Genomic DNA, 21,439 nt, shown 5'->3' on the forward strand with positions numbered 1-21,439 from the left:
CATCACTTTATGTCTAACACATTGTTAAGACAAAATCCAGATGTTAGGCAGTAGGGATGAGCTGTGACTCTTAAGTTCTGCTTACTGTCAGTTGGAGAGATTTGAAGGTGTTGGAACCACCAGGGATCACAACCTAACTTTCCTGCTGCAGCAGATGCCTTGTGATTTAGCAGGCACAGGGTTAAGGTTCCCCTGTGAGTTCATGAGATAATTCTCTAGTCTGGTTTACTATTACTTAAGAAAATTAATGGAAACAAAATCACCTGCCTTAAACACCTGCTTTGCTGGGTAGATAACTCAGCTCTCTTGAGAGAAGTTAAACAAGGAGCAACAAGAAAACAGCTGCCGAATGGGCTCATGGTAATAAATCTCTCCTTTGTTGCTACCTACATCTCTCTACAAAAGAGATTGGAGAGAAGAAGGCAGTGAAAAGGCCTATTCATCCCAGACATTTTCGCAAGTGATCTAAAAGCTGTTGTTCTCTGCCCTGTCAAAAACAACCAGTCGGTATCAGAAGTAAATGTTGCCTTTATCACAAGCTCTGACCCAGTGACCCTGGCCTTTGGGTCTTTCGGGGACATTGAAGTATTAGTGGGTTTTCTGAACTGAGACGTGAGCCAGAATACTTCTCCTATTTGGCTACTGTTAATGTCCAGCAGGAAGAGAGGTTTGCTGGCTTTTTGCCAGACGTTTTGGACTGTCGTGTCATCTGGCATGTCGTACCATTTAGTGGAGACCCAGTCCTTCCAGGGTCTGTCCTGGAAACAGATCTTGGAAAATCCAGCAGGGCAGCTCCTCATCGTTGCCTCTAACCCCCCAGCTTTCTCCGTCTCGAAGGTGTTTTGGACCTGATGAGTTTTTAGATGGTTTCCCAGATATTCCTAAGTTTTGGGTGTTTTGTCAAATTAGGAATGACTGTGTTTGAGTCTAAAATGGCCATTATTGGGAGGCCTGGGTGGCTCAGTCAGTTAGGCATCGGACTTCAGCTCAGGTCACGATGTCACAGTTCGTGGGTTCGAGCCCAGGGTAGGGCTCTGTGCTGACAGCTCAGGGCCTAGAGCCCGCAAAATGGCTATTCTTGTCTTACTGCCACTACTGTTGAGATTGTGACATATTTTGGCTTTTCGGTCTTCAGTGTTCTATCACTTAACAAGTTTTAAGATTCTTTCGACAACCTAGTTTTGACACAATTGGTACTTGTTTTCCAAAATGTTAAATACTAGTGACCTGTCTGCATCTTGTCTTATAAGATGTTGGTCCTCCTGGTGGAATGAGTGTTCTCTTAATTACAGTCTCGAAGTTTCCACTTATAACAGACTACATTTTTGGAGATCAGAGACCGTGTGTTTTCTGTCTTTGTATTTTCTAGTGTCTGGAAGCTTGCCCAGCACATAATTGGCACTCAGTAAATGTTGGTCGGATCAAGTGTAAAATAGCCGAAATGCTAAACCAGCCTTTTTGAAACCATATCCTCCAAGCTGGCTCTTGTATTGGCTGTCAGGACCCTCATTATTGCCAGTGACAGAAACCTGTCTTCAACGAGCATCAGCTAAAAAAGATTTGCTGAAGGGATTTGGGGCACTCACAGAATCGGAGTTGAACAGCCAGTACTTGAGCAGGTGGACACCTGCGGTTCTGAAGGCCTCGACAACTTTGTCTCCTCTGCTTCATGCTCTCCTACTGTAGAGTGCCCAAGTGTCCTTTCGCAGCCTTTCTATTTGAGAGCAGGCTCTTCCCTACCCCTACACCTTCCTCTTCTTCCTATACCAGCCAGGGCTCCAGCTTGAAAACTCCTGAAGCAGGACTCTGGCCTGTTACCGTGTGTTGAGTGGCTCCCTTCTTAGCGCTGCATAGTAGGGCGGGGGAGCAATGACTGAAGCAAGAAAGCCACTTGTCTCAGAACACAAAGGGGAGGAAGGGGAGGGGCAGATTCGAGGGAAGATGCCCATCAAGGGTATTTAGCTGTTGCAGCTCTCACTGTTCTGCGGAGTGTGACTTCTGTCTCACTCTAGCGGAGGCAGCGGGTTGAACGAGGCATCTCTTTGCAGCTGCTGCTCTGCTGGCATCTCCGCGGTGCAAAGGAGCAACACGGCATTGCCATCGCGGCACCCCTTTTCCTCTGGGTGGATCTCCAGAGGGTATGTCGACCACACACGTACTTCTGGATGGGCGTATTCTTGGGGTGATCTAAGAGGTCAAGATGGAAGTCAACCTTTCGACTCCTGCACTTTGGAAGGCCTGAAGGTTTATAGCAAACCCCGAGCTGGTGTAGGATAAGCTGTTTTGAAGCTGCAAACAAACCTGTGGTTTGCAGTGCAGTGGATGCAGTGTTCCTGCACGTGTACTTAACGGTGTTCAGACTTTGACAACTAGACGTTTCCTAGCTACCTACTTGGTGGAGACCTCCCATAGCTCCCTCCCGAGTACTAGTGGTTTCACTGGGGCCACCAGAGGGCTTTCATAACAGGTGCCGACCCAGTTGGAAATACTTGGGGTCGTGTTCTAACCTTTTTCCTAGTTCTGTTTCTGTGCCTTGTGTTGCTCTCTTCAGTTAGAGCTTGAGTGTGTCCTTCTTGTCCTGACACACTAGCAGCATCTGAGACCGTTGCCGTACTTCTATCGTGTCTGGAAAAGAGATGTAAAGTGAGCAACGTAGCTATCTTCAGCTGTTTAAATGGTTGACCTAAAATAGGTGAATTCAGGGGTGCCTGGGTGGCTCAGTGGTGTGTTCATTTCCTTATTTCGGCCCAGGTCATGATCGCAGGGTCACGGGATCGGACCCAGCGTAAGATTCCACACAGAGCACCCCCCAGATTCCCTCCCTCCCTCTATCTCTGCCCCTCCCCCCTCCCTTGTGCTCTGTCTCTCTCAAAATAAATATTGTTTAAAAAATAGGTGAATTTAGGGACAGTATCACCTATGCTCCCTTTGTGTGATAAGAATATTACTAACTGAAAACCCAATGTAGTGTGTGTGTGTGTGTGTGTGTGTGTGTGTGTGTGTTTTAAGAGCTTTTGTTTTCCCTACAATTTCTAAATGCCTTTGTTTTTGTTTGTTGAACTGTTTGCCTTTATCCTTACCTCTTTAAAACTCTGGTACCAGGGGTGCCTGGTCAGTTAACTTAGTTAAGTGTCTGACTCTTGATTTTTGGCTCATGTCGTGATCTCATGGTTTGTGAGATTGAGCCTCTCATTGGGCTGTGTGCTGAGAGCTCAGAGCCTGCTTGGGATTCTCTCTTTGACCCTCCCCCACTTGTGCATGTGTTCTCTCTCAAAAAATAAACTTTAAAAATCCTACATATTAAAACTCTGTGATACCATTTAGTCTGGGACTTCCCTTTCTTCTCAGGGACCTCCCTCTTAGAAATCTCCCATTTTGTGTACCAATCCGTTGAGAATGTTCCATAGGCCTGATGCATAACTGCCATTCTGAGATTTCTTTTATCTGCTGGGCTGAATCCACTATTTACTGGCTCTCTTTTCTTGGTTTACTTCCTTGTGTGGATATTCTCAAATAACATCCAAAAATTGGATGTATAATAGATAAATTTTTCCACTCCTTCTGTGTCCAGTTCACACTTGATTACACACTTTATAGCTTGGTATAGATTTTAGAACGAAAAGAATCCCCTGCCTAGTTAGAACCTATCCCCCATTTCAAAGCTCCCTTCCTCATTAGAAACGAGCCCCCTGTTAGGACTTGCCTCCCACAGTAACTATCCCCACCCTCAGACCCCACTTACAAGATCTCCACTCTAAGACTGTGCATCCCTCCCGACTTAGCCCTCACAGCTTTCCCCTCAGGCACCTCCACCCCCAATGCCACTCCTGTCAGTAGTCCTGCCCCTTCTCCGAGCTCCTCCTCCTCAACTCCAGATGCTGGTAAAAATGTATCTCTTTATTTATAACTCCTCTAAAATTTCAGTGTGTGTCCAGGTGCCCCCAGATGCTCAAGTCCTTCACATAGGTACCTTAATTCTAGAGGTTCATGTTCTTGAGAGCTAAGAAATTCTTCTATATTTCCTTAATGACATTTCCCCCCTTCTTTTTCCCTCTCTTCTTGTTCTAGGACTCCTGTTGGTTGGATGTTAGACCTTCTGCAGGGATCCTCTATATCCTTTATGTTTCTTTACATTTTTTAAAATATTTATTTTTGAGAGAGAGTACAAGCAGGGAAGGGGCAGAGAGAGAGAGAGAGACACGGAGACACAGAATCTGAAGCAGGCTTCACACCCTGAGCTATGAGCACAGAACCCAATGAGAGACCATGGAACTCCCAAACCATGAGGTCATGACCTGAGCCCAAGTCGGACATTTATTTAACTGACTGAGCCACCCATAAACCTTTACGTTTCTGTAAAATTGTCTCTCTTAACTCCCTCACTGCCCTGCCTCCTGCCAGGAAACATACCTCATTTCCAACTCTCTCCTGTTGGCTTTTTTTCATTTCAGCAAATATTTGAAACCACGAGATCTTTTCAGATTTCCCTCTTTTATAGTTTCCCTCTCTCTCCACCTTTGTATTATGAAATATCTCAAACTTAGACAAGTAGAATAATAGGATTTCCCCCATGTATGTATTCAGCATTCAGGTTTAATAGTATCAACATAGAACCAGTGTTTCCATCTGTGACCCCACCCATTTCTTCCCCACCCCTAGCACTGTCGGGGTAATTTGAAGTGGATCCTAATAATACTGTCATTTCATCCACAAGGATTTCCCATTTCCTTATGTACCTCTAAAAAATAAGGACCATTCTTGCACATTTTCTTTTGTTCTCTGAAATGTTTATTTTTCTGCTTACTTGCTTTCATCTTTCTCTTTTCCATGTTTCATGTTGCAGACTTTCCACAGTTGTTTTTTTGGTTGCCTGTTCACACTTTAGAACGTAGCAATAGGAAAATTGATCAGGAGTTCTGTTAGGGGAGCCTGGCTAGCTCAGTTAGTTAAGTGTCAGACTCACGTTTTCAGCTCAGGTCATGATCTCATGGTTTGTGAGTTTGAGCCCCGCGTCGGGCTCTGTGCTGATGCACAGAGCCTGCTTGGGATTTTCTCTCTCCTTCTCTCTCTGCCCCTCCTCCACTCATGTTGTCTCTGTCTCTCTCAAGATAAATAAATAAACTTAAAATAAAAAACTTCTGTAAACCCGGGCAGGATATCCACTCACTCACTCTTAAGGCTGAGCAGGTGGGAACCAATCAAAATGCTTTGAGATCCTTAAATACCAGAAGGAAGGGGACTTGCACTGGGCCCCAGCTCTTAACAATAGTTTCCCCCCAAATTTTTTCCTCAGGTGGATTTTTCTGGCTGAAACAGTGGACACAAGTGCTACATTATCTTAACTGTACATCGCCAATTTCTAGTGAAGTTGAGCGGCTTTTTGTGTTTTTAATTGGCTCTCTCTACTGTTAAAGCAACTTGCCTCTTGATCTCCTTTGCCTGCTCTCGTTTTGGGTCTTTATATTTGTAAAAACCCTTTTTTATGTGAAGGATGTTAATTAAATGTTATGTAATTTGGAATATTCTCCTAGCTGTTTTGCCTATTGATATAGTTACACATGTCACTGTTTCTGTATGGCTTTTGGAATTCACGTTATGCTTCTGTCTGACCTATGGGAGTAAGGCCGAGCTCCGTAATGAGCTAGCAGGAGTGCCCCAAGTGAAGGGTTTTCAACAGTTCTTCCTGGAGTCCGAGCACTATTGTAGGTCTGTTCTCAAACCCATTCATCTTTCCGACATTCCTGAGGGAGAAATGATTGTTTCCACTTTACAGATTGGGAAAGGCATGAAGCTCAGAGAATTAGACCCTTTCCCTGTGGAGGTCTTTGTGCTTATGAATAAACAACTCTGACCATTTTCATTGGATTTGAAATCTAAACCCCAGATGATATCTGAAGCTTTAAATATATTCAGCAGCTCTCTTCAGTTGGAGTGTTACCACCAGGTGCCCATGGATTTTTCTCCCTCACTTAGATGTTTAAGAATTTCTTCCTTTTTTTCCTGCTTTCCATACTTAAGCTGAAGCCTTTGAGCTGTAGAATTAAGAGGATTGAGCCATGTTGTGTGGCCAGCCTCAGGGAAAGAGTATCTTAACAGACTTAAAAAGAAAAAAAAAGAAGAAGAATGTTTTCTGGGAAGCCAGAGCAGCTCCCAGGAGGCTCAGGTGGAAATAAAGGCCATGCTGCAAAGAATACATTCCTGTTCGCTGAAATTCTGAGATTTCGTCCTGCTTCAGAGAGTTGGCCTGAAGTGAGCACTAAAGCAGCAGGCCCCACAGAGCTTGGTGCCACCACAGAAGCTAGAGATGTCCTCTGGGGTCAGGGGTTCCCTCGTTCCAAAATAGCCTTCCTGTGTCCGGCCGGGCTAGTCCGTTGCCAGGAAACCCTAGGAGCAAATCATCTTTTCCCCGTATCCAGTATGTGACTGGATCTAGATGGGGAATCTCTTTGATCCCCCTCTTCCCAAAGAGATTAAGAAGAAACTCACAAATCGACGCTTGAGTCTATAAGGATGTTTCATGCCTCCAGTTAGACTCGTCTGAGTCCTGAACAAATAACTCATTTAAAGGTATTTTTGTAATTTTATATATTATTATTCTGACTTTATTCCTCTGAGTCTCCACTTTTTTTTTTTTCCTCTGAATCTCCAACTTTTTTTTCTCTCTCCTCAACATGTAGTTGTATTTTCCCCAGGGTAACTGGGCCAGGCAGGCGCTCCCTTGTTGTCAGATGAGGGCCCTGTCGGTTTTTCAGGCAAACTGTTAGACACAGTCCCTTGATCTTTTGAATATCTGTGAAATGCCTTTTCTCCCAGCTCAGGAGGTATCACTGAAGTCATCCCTTTGTTGTGTGACTATAAATAACTCCACTCAGGTTGGCACCTTTTCATTCTACCCCTGCCTGGGAAAGCATTTCCCCTGGCAGAGTTTCTTTGGCCCCTTCACTCCTCTTCACATCCTCTCTTGGCACCTGTGATGGGCCTGAAACCTGCTTCCTCCTAAGGTTTACTTCAGTCCATTCTGTGCTCTCTGTGCATGAGGTATCAGTGAGGGCTATTTAATTAAATTGCAAGAGATCACTAGGTTCCTTTTTCTAATTTTCAAAATCTGCAATTGTGGAAGTGCCCTTTACCATTCACTGCAGGGTTGATAAATGGGAAATTGGGCTTCTCCGTCTTCACTCCCTTGCTGTGACTGTAGCAAAGTCCTCGAACCCCTCTGGGCTTCGATCACACCATGTGTAGGATGAAGTGATCGGATCTGTAGGGTCACTGTGTATTTCCTGAGGTTCTGTCAGATGTTGGCTTAGTCCGTTTTAATTTCTTGGGTTCCTAACCCGGTTCATAAACCCTGCCTCCAGGCATATGTAATCCCAGACACCGATCTAGGTGAACAAGGGTACAGGCGCACATAATGAACGGAGAGAGGCTAAGCGATAAGGAATGAACATCAAGTGTCTTAGTGTCTTGGGACACCTGAGGGAGAAGACAGTCTTAGCTGGTTTTCCTGGCTGCCCTCCTCAGGGTTTTGCAGAGAAGCTAGAAACATGGGGGTGAAGCTGACAGGAACTGGGATGAGCCCCAAAGTTTCAAGAATCCAGTGAACAGTTTTCAAATCTAATAGACAAAGGGAGGGAGCTATGAGCAAAGATCACCTCTAGCACAGAGGACACAGTCTGCCCTGTTGTGACCACACCCACAACGGTCATTTTCACACTCGAAACCAGAAAGGCTGTGAGAGACAGATGCAGGCATTTTCTCTACAATTCTTGTTGGCATCCTGATCTATCATAGGGCTTGTTTGTGGTTTTCTTTTTTGGGGCAGGGGGTAGGTGAGTTTATTGTGATATCCATGAGGATAGAGCAAATTCCTCTGTACTCCTATTGCCACTAGAACAAATGGCCCGTAGAGGCTGCTTGCATTCCTTGGCTAGTGGCCCCTTTCTTCATCTTCAAAGCCGTCAACATAGCATCTTCAGTCTCCCCCTGCCATGAATCTCTCTCTCTCTATCCTTCCCTCCTCTCTTCTTCTGTCCTGTTCTCTTCTCTTTTTCTGACCCTCCTGCCTCTTCCTGCCTCCTCCTTGCAAAGAAGAATCCTTCTGAATGTGCTGGGCCCACCCAAGTAATCCAGGTTAATCTCCCATCTCAAGATCCTTAATTTAATGGTCAAGTTCTCCTTGCCACTCTAATGGTAGCATACATACATAGTGTGAGGTTCCAGATGTTAAGACATGGACGTCTTTGGGGGATGCATTTATAACAACAACTGCTGGGAAACCACACATCTCTTTAAGATAACTCACAATCCTACATCCTAAATGTTCTGCATTTAATCCTTGTATCCCAAATAAGGTCACCGTAACAGCCTTCTTTGGAATCTTTCCTCTCTCGTAGTAATCCCTTCTGGTGGCTGGGGGAATAATGGAGATCAGGGGGAAACCCTGGGACCAGGAGACTGCCACAGCCAACCTCACAGCTAGCAGATGAGGGCCTGAATGCAGATACGGGGTGAGTGGAGAGAGAAGAAATTCAGGGACTGCTTTTGGTGGCAAGAATCACAGTTTGGTATTGCAGCAGGGGAAGGAATCAAGAATGATCCCCAGATTTCCAGCTCCAATAACTGGGTCTGTGGAGGGGTTAGCAACTGAAGGAGTTTTAAGATGGGGATCTTTTGTCTGGGACTTGAGGAATTTGAGGTGACTACAGGACATGTAGGTGGGGGTGGCTAGCAGACAGCTGGAGGGCTGGAGAGCAGGTGGCAGCCACAAGTATCTGCAGGGCAGTATGCCCAGGAATGGGAATGAGGTCACCCAGGAGGAGGGGTAGAAAGAGGAAGGAAGGCCAGGGTTGGACCCCGGAATACCAGCTTTGAGCTGAGAAAAGAGGACAGAAAGCAGGAGGAGAACGAGCCACTGTGAAAACAGCAAAGTAGAACAGAAGGTTTAGTCAGGAGTCTATGGTGGGCATCATGGCATCCACGAACCCCCGAATAGCTGTGTGTATCCCCAGAATCCATGCCTGCCATCACTTCTCAGAGGGCCTCTGACTCCAGAAAAGGTGCAGACCGACTAGGGGCTCGGATTTCAAAGAGTAACCAGCAGGGTCAAATCTAGCAGCACAGAGGACTCAAAAGACCAGGACTGAAAAATGTTCATTGGATTTGCCAGTGGCAACTTACGGTGACCCGGGCAGCAGTGGAGAAGTGGGAACAAAGGGCAAGAGCACTGTGGGTGTGGAGTGAGCAGGAGTGAGAGGGTAGAGTGTGAGCACAGCTTCCAGAGCTTCTGGTTCCACAGGGCAGTGGGGCCTGAGAATTTAGGGTTCTAACATTCCCAGGTCATGTGGATGCAGCTGGTCTGTGGTCCATGGCAGTGCAGGCCTTTTCTCCAGACCTTTTTGTGTGAGGAGAGGGGTTGGATGGTACTAGAAACCTCACATGTTAAATGATATAAACCTTATTTTGAAACAAAGGTAGCAGTTGGGTGGCACTTTTTACCCCTTGGACCACATGCCCTGCTGCTTCCACCTTTGCACCGTGGAGGTTGATGGCCATAAGCTCTGACAGTTGTCATCGGAAGTGCAGCAGGGCTATGCTGTGGGTCCTGGCCATCTCCACTGGACTGGGGCATGCTTGGTTCAGCTTAGCCTAGAAAGGGTGGGCTTGGAGGGACCACTCAGAGCTTGAAAGGGTTCCCAGCGGCAGGGAACACCACTGTATGGCCCCTGACTCAGGCCGGCACTAAGAAGTAGAGGAATGTGGCCCAGGGAAGGGGCAGATTGCTGAGCTGGAGGACCACCAGGGAGGCCAAGAGGCCAGCAATAGTAGGAGTCAGCATGGAGCCACAGAAGCAGGGGCAGTCGAAGGAGGGCCCAGCAGCGAGTGTCTGCTTTGAACAGCCGCTTGGCAGGGTGGCAGGAGCAGGAGTGGCAGATTGGAGGACCTTATAGGCCAGATCAGCACGTCACAAGAGTGTGAATGGGTTCTGGCTCCTTCTAAAATAATTCTCCCCACCATGGAATTACTTGAGATACCCAGGCTAGGTTCTTCCGATGGGCTGAGTAATGCTTTTGGAGAAAGAGAACCAGTTAAACAGCTTCCAGGAGGATCTGTGAATCTTCACCTTTACGTGCAATGTTTGTGCATTGGCTGGGATCTTGAAGAGGGATCCACAGCTTTCATCACTTTTTTCAACGACCCACCATTACAGGTGTATCTCACAGATGCCGCTCAAGGTGGGCTCTTCACTCTGGTTCCCTGAGTGGCACTAGACAGAAGTGCTGCCGGAGAGGGCAGGGAGACCGGGTGGGTCTGGCACCCGACGCTGTGGGAACCCTGCTCACCCTGCCCAGCCCAGGGCTTTGGACTCCCGCCTCCAGCCTCCACATCCTGGGTTCTGCAGCCTCCGGCTCGGGCTTCCAGGATTACATCACCTCCCAGGCTCCTCTGTTACACTTTCACACTCTTCTCTGGTTACTGCTCACTTTTGTGTGCAGCTATTGTAGACACCGATTGTATCCTCACTTGAGTCTCTCTTTCACATTGACTGCCTTTTCCCCAGGCCTGGCTCTGCGCTCCTCGGAAGCCGCTTGTTGAGTATGAATGTATTCAGCGGGCGTCTGCTTGCTGGAACGTGGTCTGGGTTCCCTGCCTAAGTGGGGCCGCTTTTGTCTTCGCAGGTCTCTGAGCTTATCTTTCTGTGAGCCCTGGAGACATGCTGACCTTTTCCTCTGACTGTGCCTCCGTGTGCTATGAGATTTGGTTTTGCAAAATGTGAACTTTTCTATTTTGGTATCTTTTTATTTGTGCTCAAGTGTTACTTTTTATTGGTTCCAGTGTGAAAATTCAACTGCCTGAACCTCCTAAAATCCCAGTGTCTGATCTTGGCGGTTCTCTCTACCATCCGTTCCTGGGAACGTGTTCACACTGAATGAATATTGATCACAGTATTTATGTCTGAAGTCACTGCACAGGATACGAACTAGATTGAGACGGGGTTTTGTTTTTTTTTTTTTAGTTGATTATTTTCAAGCTATAATAATAATAAAATGGAGATTTTCAAACCTATTTAAAGGTAGCAAGGATGGCGTGTCGACCTCCCCATGTGTGCATTACCCATCTGACCATGATCAGCATTCTGCGTGCTGCTTCCTCTACTCACCCCACCCATACTGAAAGCTGTGTGTCAGTAGTAAAATTTAAATTATGAAAATGCTACATGCTTATAGGCTTTTTTTTTTTAAAAAAAAAAAAAGGTTGAGAAGTAAAAGCTCTCAGTCCCCAAGCCCACACTCCAGAGGTAACCAGTGTTGACGTTTTATATGTGTCCTTCCTGAAGGTTTTTTGTGAATATTTGAGAATGTGGGTGTATATGCAGTGTTTCCCACAAATAGAATTATGTATTTTGTATTATGTAATATGCATTTAAATACATTTCAGGGGCCACCTGGCTGGCTCAGTCAGAAGAGCATGTTGCTGTTGAATGGAGTTGGGGGACAGGGAGTGAGACTACCTGTAAGAGGGGCCTCATCGGTTTGTCTTCACCTCCATTACTCTCATTTGTCTGTTTATGCTTCCCCTTGGCCAGCAAGTAATGTCTTGTTTCCTTCTAGTATTTTTATAGTTCTTTTTTTAGGTTTAGGGTTCTAAACTATTGGCAGTTTATTTCCATCCTTAATTTGAATTGGGGATATACATCTTTATTTTTTATTCAAATGTCTAAAGTAGTTTTCCTGGGGGGGCGGGGGGGAGTGGTGCCTGGGTAGCTCAGTCGGTTGTGTCTGACTCTTGGTTTTGGCTCAGGTCAAGATCTCACAGTTCTTGGGTTTGAGCCCCGCATAGGCTTTGTGCTAACAGTGCAGAGCCTGCTTGGGCTTCTCTCTCTCCCTTTCTCTGCCCCTCCCCCACTCGTGCTGTCTCTCTCTCACAATAATAAATAAATAACAGATAGTTTTCCCAGCAAGCCTGGCCAGCTTAGTCAGAGGAGCAAGCGACTCCTGGTCGTCATGAGTTTGAGCCCCACGTTGGGTGTAGAGTTTACTTAAAAATAAAATCTTTAAAAAACAGTAATAAATAGTTGTACCCAAATTTCTGTTTATGGACTCATAATACCCAGAACAAAGGGTTCACATCTATACAGGGTAAATTAACTGCTTCTTACACTTTAATGGTAGACTGACTCTTCATGTTTGTACAACAAATGGTAGCATTCATAGTGGAATGACTAAATCATGCTCCATGGATGCTCTGGTGGGTTTCCCTCTCCCCTTACTGATTCTGGGGCTTGAGCTCTGTCTTGTTTCATCAGTAGATTCTGAAGTCCTGTTAGGCCTCAAGCTGGACAGCAGTTGCAGGTGATCAGAGGTGATGTCAGATTGGTTTTGGCCCCACAGCTAGACATTTCTCGGTGTGATTGCATCAGAGGTCCTCATGAGATTACTGCCAGCCTATTGTTTCTTCATAACTTCGCTTGGGTTTGGACAGGAAAGTGCTTTTGATGTTTCTGCCCTCACGCATCCTGTGTGGTCCCACCCCATCCCTCCCTTGTCTCGATGCCCGGCACGGTGCAGCAAACGCCTCCTACCTCTGGGGCTGTAGAGAAGGGGCCTCATTCTAATCAGGCATGTGTGTGGACTATTGACTGGAGCCCACACGTGGCCTGTCCAGTGTGACAACCTTAGAGTGGTTGCTCTGGTGTGGCAGCTTGGGTTTGTGGAGGAATACATGGGGATACATGTTGGGCCGCACAGCGCTGCCCAACGGAAGAGTGAAGCTGCCAGTCTCTGAAGGCCTGGACCCGCTTTGCAGCTCCCACCTCAGTGTGCTGGGCAGAGCAGCCTGAGAGCCTAGGTTAGAGAGCCTTGCTCTCCCCATGCAGTTCTCATGTCCCTTCAATCTCTTCCCCACAGGGCAGCCACAACAGTCCCTCTTTTCTTAAAAAGCTTCTCCAGGGGCACCTGGGTGGCTCGCTTGGTTAGGCATCTGACCCTTGATTTCAGCTCAGGGCATGATCTCACAGTTCATGAGTTTGAGCCCTACATCAAGCTCTGTGCTGACAGCATGGAGCCTGCTTGGGATTCTCTCTCTGTGTCTCTCTCTGTGCCTTCCCCTCTTGGGTGTATGCTCGCTCACTTTTAAAAATAAATAGGGGCGCCTGGGTGGCTCAGTTGGTTAAGGGTCTGACTTCAGCTCAGGTCATGATCTCACAGTTCATGGCCATGTTTTACTGGTGCCATGTTTTTCTGTAATTTGGGATAAAGGTGGCCATCAAAGGCTTATAATGAGAAGAGTTCCACAGTATTTATAGGAACAAAAAGCGTTCTTCATAGATTTAAATGAGAGACAAGATGGACAACTGGAGGAGGAAGCATTGGCCTTCCCCTCCCTGCTCTGGGCTGCCGCTCCTGCACCAGGGGGAGCATCCCACGCGGGCTTCTTCTCCCCTCAGAAACTGCTGTCCTGCATGAAGGGAGTGGAGGCAGTATCCTTACTGGCACATCTGCTTGCCCCAGTGCTGGGAATGCACACCCAGCCTCCCAGCCCTCTGTGTACCCACATTCTGCAGCTCTGGGGCCAGTGTTTAGTGCCAGGGGATCAGGGAGGAGGGATGGTGGGCAAAGACTGCAGAACCATCAGTAGTTGTTATAATGGCATCTGTCACATGCCCTCCATCAGATAACTGTCACGATCGTACCAGCTTGGTGAAGTTCATATTATCGTGCACGGTCTATAGATGAGGAAACAGGAGCACAGAGCAGAAGTAGTGGCAGCCAGGAGTTGAACTGCAGTCTTCTGGTTCTGGATAAACCGCCACCCTGTCTCTTTGCACCAGTGTGGAGTGTGATGGCGGTTGTGCCATGGAGCTGCCTGGGAAACGTTTGTCCAGGCTCTTAGTGTGGTGACATCCTGGTGGCTCGTGCTGCCCAGTGTGTTTTACAGGTCTTTGGTGGTATCCCACTGAGAAGCAGCTGCTTCTATATTGGACTCTTCGGGGTGTTTTTCACATCTTTAAATGGCTAAGGAAGTGTCACTCCTTGTGGAACAGTTGAGAAACTCTAATGAATAAGGCTCTACCTGCATTCAAAAATTAGTGTTTTATTTTTGGGGCTTCATTTGAAAAATGAAGTTGAGCTGGATGAAGTGAGGGTCCTTTCTGTTCTGATTTTCTGAGACTGTCCTGTGTTCGTGATTTCGCCTTTCAGAGCCACCATGTTAATCGGTTACCGTTTCCCAGAGCCCATCCAGTAGGGGCTCTACAGCCATGCATCTGTTCCCCGACCCCGTCTAGTGTCGTCACCACAGACCTGGGACCGACCGGCTCTGGCTCCTTCTGATGGGTGGCTGTGACCGCCTGTGGCCCTTGCAGCTGAGGGCTCAGTGTGGGGCAACTGAGCCCTGTTGGGTTCCTAACTGCTGTGCCTGATTCCTAGGTTCTCCGACTAAACTTCAAACAAGAGGAGCCAGGCTGCTGGAGTTGTCCGTCGTCGTTGGGGGCGGGGGGCTTTTGGGAAAGAACTGCCCAGGGCAGACTGTGTTGCAGGGACCTGCTTGGAAGTCGGGGCAGGAATTCCCCAGCCCTGGGCCATTGCCTCATCTCTGCCTGGCACGGCCGAAGTGTGTTTTCACAGGTGCTGTTTTCTGTTTCATGTTTTCATACACGGAGTAGGGGGAAGTGCAGCTACTGACAAGCAGGAAAATGCTATTTTTTTTTTAAATTCAGTTTCTTTTTTTCTTTTTCTTTTTCTTTTTTTTTTTTTTTAATGGAATTAGTCCTTGGCTTTTCTCCCAGTCTCAGCCCCCCTTCCGGCTGTTAATGTCCCTGGGTAAATACAGATAGAGATTGCTTTGTGTATTTTATGGGGTTTTGTGTTTTAGAGAGAGAATTATGTTACACATGTTTTCGTTGTCAATAAATAAAACCTTTCCCTGTCCTGGCAAGATCCAGTATACATTGTGTGAATTCAACTAAATTTGTGAAGTCAGTAGGGGGGGTAGAGGGACCGCTGCTCGTTAAGACCAAGGGGATAGGCAAGAGCAGAACTGGGTCTCTTCTCCAGAGCACTTCTTCCTGACGTACCCAGGAATGAGATGCCCACGCATTGGGACGGGGGTTCCCTTGAAACCTCCCTTCTGTGGGGAGGTGCTGCTGTGGGACAAATCCAGTAGAAACGCTGGAGCCGGCTATCCCCCATTTGGTTCCCCCTGGGCTGGGGCCTGGCTCCCTGTGGGTGCTGAGGCGGGAGGTGCCCCGTCCGGGCTCTGGCCCTGAGCCCCGCAGGCCACCCCACAGCTTTGTCTCGGTCTTCACACGAATGCGCCGGGCCTTCCCACCACGGCCACGCTGCCCCTGGGTCCTTCTGTCAACCCTGTGCCCTCCCTCCTCACCCTTCCCGACCCTCATCTTCCTTCCTGGCCGACCTTCCTCAAGGGTGTTGTCTACACTGGCTTCACTCTTGCTGCCAGTTACTCCCCAGCCCACTGCCTTCCCGGTGTCTCACCCTGACCTGTGGGGCAGTCAGATCCAGCGGGCGTTTCCCTCTTAGGCTCTTCCCTGAATTTCCGAGCTGGAAGCTCTTGATTTCTTCCCAACCCTCGGGCAGCCCTTTGGTCTCACTCTTATTACCACGCCCCACCCCTCACTCTTCAGAATCACTCCCGGAATTTCACATGTGTAGTCCACACAGCCAACGGCCAAGGCCTCACAAGTGGCCCAGCCAGACCACAGGGCCGGACATGTTTCCTGACCCAAGAGGCACCTGGCCCGTGTCCCCACCCTCTGCAAAAAGCCAAGTCTTCCTGGGGCAGGCTGGGCCCTCCCACTGTGCCTGGGGAGAAAGGGTGCTGAGAGGCCTCCCTGGGTGACCCCTCTGGTAGCCTCAGAAGAACGGTTTTCTCGAGAAGCCGCGGAAACCTTGCCGATGGTTCCCAGATCAGCTCCAGACCTCATGACCGTGACCTGGGATCACCTGGAGTCAGACATCCCTCAACCCCTCCAGACCAAAACCACCCCTCTGCCCTGCACGAGCACCTCCCCCAGCCCTGCCTCCGCACCTGGCAAGGCCATCCACCCACCTGCGCTCTCCTCTTTGGCCTCCGGGGTGGCCGCACAGCCCCGCTGTCTTAAGTGCCACTCTGGTGTCTTCACTCCTCATTCTTCACCGACCTCCTCTCCCTCAGTTCTTGCCGCTTAACTCCTGTCCCAGCCTTGCCTGCACCCCCCACAGCGTGCGCACACACGTACGCACGTGTGTGGTGCACACAGCACCCTCGAGCGGTGGGAGCCGCCCCCTCACCGCCTGCTCCCCTCTCGGCCTCTTTCCCCAGCTTTTCCTTTTGGGATACTCGCTGAAAGCTTTAGCAGAGGAGTGGTCCCAGGTGGGTGTTTCAGGAAGGTCACTCTGGGCTGAAGCCTCTTGGGAAGACCGTTTGGAAGCACGACGAGTTGGAATACACACTCTTCGACCCGGCAGGTCCCACCTGTAATAAATCCTCTGTCCTTTGAGGCCACTTACGCTTGCAGACTAAAGGCGTCTCCTGTGCCACTGGTTGGGGCCGTGGCAAAACTGGAAGCAACCGGAAGTCCTTCGAAGGGGAGTGGCGAGAGAGCTCCCAGTGCCGCTGTCCTGGGGACACTTTGTGGCTTCGACCAAGACGGAACCTGGAGAACGACACATGGCAGTTTGAATATACGTATGTGAATTAGAACTGGAAGCACTTCAGACTTCCCAGTGGCCCTTCTGGCAAGCGCAGGCGTGGGAGGCAGGGGGCTCCATGTTGTGTTCTGAGGGCTTCTGTATGGTCTGCGATGTGTCCGTGTGTGGCCAGTGTGGTCCAATGCTGAGGGAACGGGCTGCGGTGCCAGCCGGCGGCAAGGACAGAGCTGGGACTGTAGGAACGTGGTGGGCGTGACCGTGCGCTTGCGCGCGGGACACTGGGGTCTTCTCTTTCTGCCAGGGGGACGTGTGGCCCCCGAAGGACAAGGAAACCAGCCCGAATGTGGCTGATCTCTAAAGAAACTTCGGAAAGGGCTCCTCGGGAGGCCAGCACGAGGCAACTAAGGTGCAGCCCAGGTGGCACTGGCCCCGTCCGGCCGCGTCACGCAGTTGGTGCTCGGGAAACCACTCTTTCCCTCACGTGGATTTGGCGGTTTAGGCTCCTTTGTAAGTTCAGGTGCAAGTTCAGGTGTAAGTTCAGGTTAGACGTAATTACGCCCCACGGTCAAGGCACGCCCGTGCAGGGCCCCCCTGTTTCCTCTCCGTCGTCCCCGTGTCCTCTCGCGCGCAGACAGCCGGGTTGACGGGCCGCGTGTGCGGCTTGGTCTTTGCGTTCTCGCGAGAGGTGTGCGTCGGGCGGCGTTACGAAGTCAGCCTCCCCGCGGCCCGGCGGGCAGTGTGGCGGCAGGGTAATGACGGGACCCTCGCGGCCTGGCTTCCGTTCATTCCTGCCGCGGCTCTGGGAGGTGAACTCGCCAAGGAAGGAGGAAAGTGGCTTAGGGAGGTTCCGAAACTAACCGGGAGCGGCCCGCCTCTTCCACGGGGCTCCCTCCGCACAGCCCCAGCTCGGGGAGCCTTGCCCTCCCCGCTCCAGCCCTGCCAGCACCCGCGGCCCTGGGCGTCGTCGTCATCGGAGAGAAGGTGGCCGAGGCCCAGGGGAGGAAGCGCTTGCCCCAGGCCGTGCGGCCGGAGCCGGGCGAGGACCTGGTTCCAACTTTCCACCGGGTTGTCAAGAACCTCTCCCTCTCTGTCTCCGCCCAGGGCCGGTGCCGTCTTCAGAAGGAGGGCTTGAGTTCTTTCCCTTCTCAAGCCAAGCCCGAAGGAAGGCCCCGGCTGACTTCTGCCGAGCAAACCAGGCGATAGGTGGCGACATAACCCGCCGCATGCTTCCCCAAGCGAGCCAGGCGGCCCCAGAGAAACTGTGGCCCACCTCAGCCACAGCGAGTGGCCTGCGCGGCCCCCCTTTATGGGAGATGGTGACCTGTTAAGACGGGCACCCGGCCCCTCTCTGCCCACGTCGTCAGCACGGTCGCTCAGTAAAGACTGGCCTGTGCCGGGTGCTGGGACCGGGCTCCGAGAGTCCGGCCACTGCTCTCAACAAGGAAAAGGCAGCAGGCACCGCCGGCGCTGCCGCCAAGGCCGGGGAGGCCAGAATGGGGCGGTGGTGGGGAGCTCCAGGGAGAGAGGAGGCAGGAACACAGCCTGCCCTCGGGTTTGAGGAGAGTGGGCAGACCAGACCCCAGGGAAGGCTGTGTGACCGGCCGAGTGACCCAGACCCTCCTGTAGGCCACGGGGAGCCCAAGGCGCTCTTTTCCCAGGGAAAACCTGCCACGCGCCTCAGTCTCTCACACCCAAGGGGCCAGGCTGGCTGCAGAGAGAGACCTTGCTCTCCTTCTCCTTGCTCACCTGGTTAAGAGGCTTACCTTGACCTCTCTAATGTCTGGTCAACTCAGTCATGTAATGATACAACGATGTGAGCAGTCTGATTTAATCCAGAGTATCGGTTAAGCACAAAATGCCCGTGTGCTTGTGTCTGTGTGCGTGCGTGCATGTTTGCACACGTGCACTCATGTGTTTGGCTTTGGAGGCAGACATTCTAGAAAAAGAAATGGCAGCAGATAATACAATAGGACATAAATGTTGTAATAAATCAAAAAAGTTTTTCTTATAAACCCAATACTCTTAATTCCATTCAAACCAAAAAGCACAGCTGTGGGTAGGGAGGGAGTTCACCCAGACCCCAATTTCCCCGTCCTTCTCCCTCCTGCTGACCTTCCCGCCCCCTCCCCCTGCCCCACCACCACACCCCTGCACTGCTCACATCAAGGTGGAGACACCCTGAAACATTCACACGCAGAAAGGGACAGGACTTGGGGGTGAGTGTGGAGAAATCCCAGGACACAACAGCACCCAGGCCACAGAATGCAAATGGCTACTTAAGAAAATAGGGGTTCCAGAAAAGGGGCCACGTGACCCCAGAGGGAGCCCCAGACTTATTCCTGCCAAGTGACCAGACATCTATGTAGCAACCCTTTGGGGCCTGTGCCAGGAAGGTGTTCACTCAGCGGTGGGTTCTCCTTATACCCTAGCAGAATCTGAATCCAAATTCCTTCTGGGAAACCTCGTGTTGGTTTCTAAGAACCTTTTTTTTTTTTTTTTTTTTGAGATTTTTATTTATTTTGGAGAGACAGCACGAGCAGGGGAGGGTCAGAGAGAGAGAGAGAGAGAGAGAAAACCCAAGCAGGCTCCACGCTGACAGGGCGACAGGCCCCTTTAAGAACCTTTTGACGTAGGGGCGCCTGGGTGGTTCAGTCGATTCAGTGGCCAACTCTTGGTTTGGGGCTCATGTCATGATCTCACAGTCTGTGAGTTCGAGTCCTGTGTTGGGCTCCGTGCCGACAGCGCTGAGCCTGCTTGGGATCCTGTCTCTCCCTCTCTCTCCGCCCCTTCCCCGTTCATGCTTGCTCGCTCTCTCAACAAACAAATAAACTTTAATATTTTTTTAAAAAGAGCCTCTTGAGGTAAATTGTGAGGTGGGGCAATGAGAGACTGTGGCATCATTGATCTTACTCATTCAGTTTGGCTTCCCAAACTCATTCGTGTTTGCTCGGTGTGGCTTGTATTGGCAGGACCCCTACATAGCTCCTGAGACCCCCCCCCCCCCGCCACACACACACACAAAACGTACCTCAACACCCTCGGGAGAAGGGAAATTAAAATCATTTCCCTCAATTGCTGCTGCTCCTGTCCCCTCCCCTGTTCCCTGAGCCAGACTCCCAGGGTCCTGCTGTTCTCCCTCCCACTCAGCCTCACCCCATGTCTGCAGGGCTGAGAGTTCTGCCCCCTTAATGTCCCTTGTGCCGCCCCCAACTCTTCATCTCTGCCACACTTGGATCTGACCCTAACCTTGATCGCCCTCCCAGCCAGCCTCCCCGGTCCAGTCTGGGCTCCACTATCCCTCCTCCACCTGCTAGCTCTGTCCTGCCCCGGCTTAAATGCTTCAGTAGCTCCCAGTAGCCTCTGAGATAAAGTTCAAACTCCCTGATTTAGCACAGAAGGCCTGGCTCCCCTCCAGCCACTATGTGCCAGGCTCCCTGCCTTCCAGCCACACTGAGCTGCTGTCGGGCCCTTACAGCTCACACCATTCCGCATCTCTGTGCTGCTCTAACCAGACTCCTTTTCCGGAACTCAGTTTAAGATAGGGTCTCTGGTCAAAGTCCTGGTGGGACCCAGAGTGAAGACACACGTGTCCCCAGTTACCATCGGCGGTCCCAGTAAGCATGGCAAAGGGGCCACACGGCACGAGAGTGGATTTCTCTATCCCCCAGTCCATCAAACAAAATCACAGAGACTTTCTTCTTTCTTTGATATTAAAATATTTCTCATGTTTTTAAAAACTGTTTATTTTGAGGGCACCTGGGTGGCTCAGTCGGTTGAGCGTCCAACTTTGGCTCAGGTCATGATCTCACGGCTCATGAGTTCGAGCCCCGAATCAGGCTCCGCACTGACAGCTCAGAGCCTGTAGCCTGCTTCAGATTCTGTGCCTCCCTCGCTCTCTGCGCCTCCCCCATTCATGCTCTGTCTCTCTTCCTTTCAAAAATAAATATTAAAAAAATTTTTTTGATAAAATCATTTAAATTCCTTTATGCAAAACCACGCATGTAAGGTAGTTAAAAATGCATGCATAAACCTAGAGAGAGGGAAGAAAACTTAAGCCCCATCTCCTCCAGGCAGCCTTCCCTGATCACTCTGACATAGCTACCTCTGAGACGCTCAGTCCTAGGTCCGCATCACACCACAGTCCTCAGATGGTCTGGCCCGACCTCCCCAAGAGTGAGAGCTTCTTGAGGGCAGGGACAATGTTTCACCTGACTTTGGTTGTCCATTCTTCAGCACAGTCTGACAGGATCCCCAGTTTGTCCAAGGCGTACACAGATCTCATTATGAACACTTCATGGACAAGTCAGATAATGTGGAATAGGTGGCTTGGAATGAGGTCCGCAGCTGGTTTCCTGTGGGAAAAAACCTGGTTCAAGGACCCTTGATGAAAAAGAAAAGACAAACCCTTTTTGTCTGTGACTGACTGGGAGCTCATTGGGGGCAGAGGGTGGGGCACGGTGACTGCTAAAAGGGCAGGACAGATGCTGATGGGTCAGGCTTGGGAACAGCACCCATACAGCAGGAGGGGGCCCGTCGTTTGAGCTGACTCACACCCCAGCCAGGGACCCCAGGCAGGTCTGCAGGCTGCAGATTGGAGGACAGTCACCAGCCCAGAGAAGGGCCAAGGGCACAAGGGCACGTGGACGAAGTCCTGCTCTGTGCCTGGCTTCTCCACCTTCTTGAACGACTCCCTCCCTCCATGCTGTTTGTTGAGAGTCCAATCCGATGGCATCCCTGGGTGTCATGGAGAGCCCTTGGGGCCACAGCAGGCAGCAACGAGGTGGCTGGAA

The 21,439-nt window shown here is 50.1% G+C and overlaps 1 protein-coding gene across 4 annotated transcripts in view; it reads left to right on the forward strand.

Annotated features, from left to right (window-relative positions):
- The window catches only part of FKBP6 (FKBP prolyl isomerase family member 6 (inactive)), a 65,766-nt gene that overhangs the window by 14,383 nt on the left and 29,944 nt on the right, over positions 1-21,439 (forward strand). Inside the window, exon 9 of one of the 4 annotated variants that reach the window (XM_047839126.1) lies at positions 5,294-5,631. The exons of 1 other annotated variant lie outside the window; for it this stretch is intronic. The gene's annotated coding sequence lies outside the window, so the exon portion shown is untranslated. Of the gene's footprint in view, positions 1-4,068; positions 4,110-5,293; positions 5,632-14,426; positions 15,080-21,439 lie in introns of those variants that run through there. 2 more of the 4 variants (XM_047839127.1, XM_047839125.1) reach the window with 2 other exon arrangements.

This window comes from Prionailurus viverrinus, chromosome E3 (genome assembly GCF_022837055.1).
Source record: "Prionailurus viverrinus isolate Anna chromosome E3, UM_Priviv_1.0, whole genome shotgun sequence".
In the NCBI taxonomy this organism is placed as follows: domain Eukaryota; kingdom Metazoa; phylum Chordata; class Mammalia; order Carnivora; family Felidae; genus Prionailurus; species Prionailurus viverrinus.